Here is a 2693-nt window from a genome sequence, read left to right on the forward strand (position 1 = left end):
TGCCCACCCAGTTTGTGTTGCAGCAAGGAGCAGAGCTAGACCTTAAGAGGGACCCCGTGCGAGTAAGACACTGCTTGGGACATCGGTTCTAGAAGGCTTTATTTAAGAAAAGTTTGTTTCTGCAGGGGCTCCTGCATTTTGGCAGGAGCGATTCCAGCCTGGGGGCGGGGTGGGGGGGGTGCGGTCTGTGCAGAGTCCTCAGCGGCTAGGGGGAAGAAGGAATTGAGAGCCAGCGAGCTCCCGCAGCCGGAGGGCTCTGGAGTTTGCTGCCCCCTGCTGCTGGCTGTGGGAAGTTCAGCGGGCTGAGTGCTTCTTCAAAAGGATCCTGGGAGATGGGGAAAGACCTTGCACGGAATCCCAGCTCTGCAGCCTACAGGCTGTGCCTCACTGGGCAAACAGCAGTCCCTCTCTGGTCCTCAGTTGCCCGTTATGGAAAAATCACAATATTCACTTCATGGGCTTGCTGGGAAGAGTCTGCGATAACTGGGACTGAATGAAAACATTAGTTCAATGCAACCTTTTTCAGTTAGAATGGGGAGGATACATAAGGGACATCCACAAAGCTGTCTCCACCTACTGACGCCCAATTACTGTTTACTCGCATTCTCTTCCTTCTCCTCCAGGGAATTAGTCCCTATTTGCAGGGAAGTCAGGTACGGAGTAGGGCTGAACCCCAAAGGCCTCTGGGGGACTCCCAAGGGAATATCCACCCTGCTGGGCCTGCTGGAGCTTGGCTTTCTGGGCTGAGACCTGAGGAAAGAAGGCAGGTGTGGGAAAAGGAGACTTATCAAGGAGAAACTGAGGCAGGACATTGAGGGGCTGAAGGGGAGGGCCGCTGCCTGGTGGAGCAGGGCCCTGGCCCCACAAGGGTTAAGGCCTGGGTTTTGGGGAGGTGAGGGGCTCGAAGGTTTCCTTTACCCCGTCTTAGACTGGAGCAGGGAAGAAATACACAGAATGAAAAATTGGTCAGCTCACTCCTGGGCCATGAAGTTCAGCTGGCACCACAGACTGCCCTGAAGTGACCTCTTTCCGCCAGTCGAGGAGGCCACGGCAGGCCAGCATTGTGTATAAGAGGGGACCTGTGTGCAAATTCCTGGAGGGATCCTCCAGTAGTGTACTGTTGCTGCTGTGTGCCCATGTACCTGGTGTGTGTGTGTAACCATGGGGGCTCCGTGTAAGCATCTGGGGGGGATCAGGGGAGCCCCACCCCATGCACAACTTCTGAGTCCATCTCCTGTATGTGACCTCTGTACCTGGCCTGTGTATTTACCCTGGATGGTCCCAGGCACACACGGCCCCAAGCATCCCTGTATTTTGTGTGTCTTTATGAATCCTGTGGGCTTCCCGGGTGGCACCAGTGGTGAAGAACTCTCCTGCCAATGCAGAGATATAAGAGATGCAGGTGTGATCCCATGGTTGGGAAGATCCTCTGGAGGAGGGCACGGCAACCCACTCCAGTATTCTTGTCTGGAGAATCCCAAGGACAGAGGAGACTGGCAGGCTATGGTCCATAGGGTCACGCTTCAGTCAGACACGACTGAAGCGACTCAGCATGCACGCGTGCACCCTGTAACCCCAGGACCTGCCCGGGGAAGGGGGGGCTTTGTGGGTATGTGGGTTGGTTCTGTGAATTCCTGTGTGGCAGGAATGTGCATGTATTTATGCCCAGTTTGTACAAGAGGGATTGTGCATATATTTGTACCTCTGTGAACTTTGTGTGTCTGTGTGTACCCCTGAGATTGTGTACCTGACATGTGTGATGGGTGTATTTCTGTTCTGTGTATACATCCACGTGTGTTGAACGGTTGTGTGTCAGGGTGTTCCCATGGCTGTGCACTTGACGAGTGGGGAGATGTGTGGGTTCTGTTTACACTGGTATGTCTGTGTACCTTGTGTGAGCCCCTGGGCGTGTGTGTGTGCTCGTTTTGGGGCCGTTCCTGCGAGTCTGTCTGTTCTGTGCCTATACTGTCTGTGTGCGCCCCTGGGATGCTCCGTGTGGTCTCCTTCAGTTCTGAAGACACTCTTCTTGCCCCTTGCATGTGGTGCGTGTCCGTATCCTGCGTGTCTCTGTGTGGCCCCAGGTGTTCCTACGTGTGTAGTGGGTTTTATGAACAAGGTTGTGAGGCGGGTGCCCCTGTGTCCTACCGTTCCCTCCGGTGGGTTTGTGTCTGAAGTCCCTTGCACACCCTTCCCTGTGTTTGCGGTCCGCGTGCCTTTGTGCGCGTCTGCTCCCCGTGCGCCTTTGAGGTCTGCGTGCATCTGGGCTCCAGCGTGTGCCCGCTCGCGCCCCCGTGTCCCCGTGTCCCCTGCGCGGAGCCCGGGAGCTGCGTCCTGGAGTCCCGTGGGCATCCCCGCTCGCATCCTGGTGCGCCTGGCGGGAGGCCTCGGGGCGCACACGGCCGCGGCTGGACCCACCGCCCCGGCAGGAGCGGGGAGGTGGGAGGGGGCGGTGGCGGCGGGGAGCGCGGGCACGTCACCGAGACAGACAGGCGGGCGGGCGGGTGGCAGGCGGCGGCCGCGGGTTCGAGCCGGCGCCGGAGCCCCGCGGTCCCCTCCCCCTGCCCGCGGCCTGGGGAGCCCCCGCCCAGCCCCGGAGCCGCCAAAATGCAATTTCCCGTGCCGGCGCCTCGCGGCTCGGGGGGCTTTTCCGGGCGGGTTTTGGACAGAAGAGGGGGAAACAAGGCGGCGGCCCC

Source organism: Oryx dammah, unplaced genomic scaffold (genome assembly GCF_014754425.2).
Source record: "Oryx dammah isolate SB20612 unplaced genomic scaffold, SCBI_Odam_1.1 HiC_scaffold_5, whole genome shotgun sequence".
Lineage (NCBI taxonomy): Eukaryota > Metazoa > Chordata > Mammalia > Artiodactyla > Bovidae > Oryx > Oryx dammah.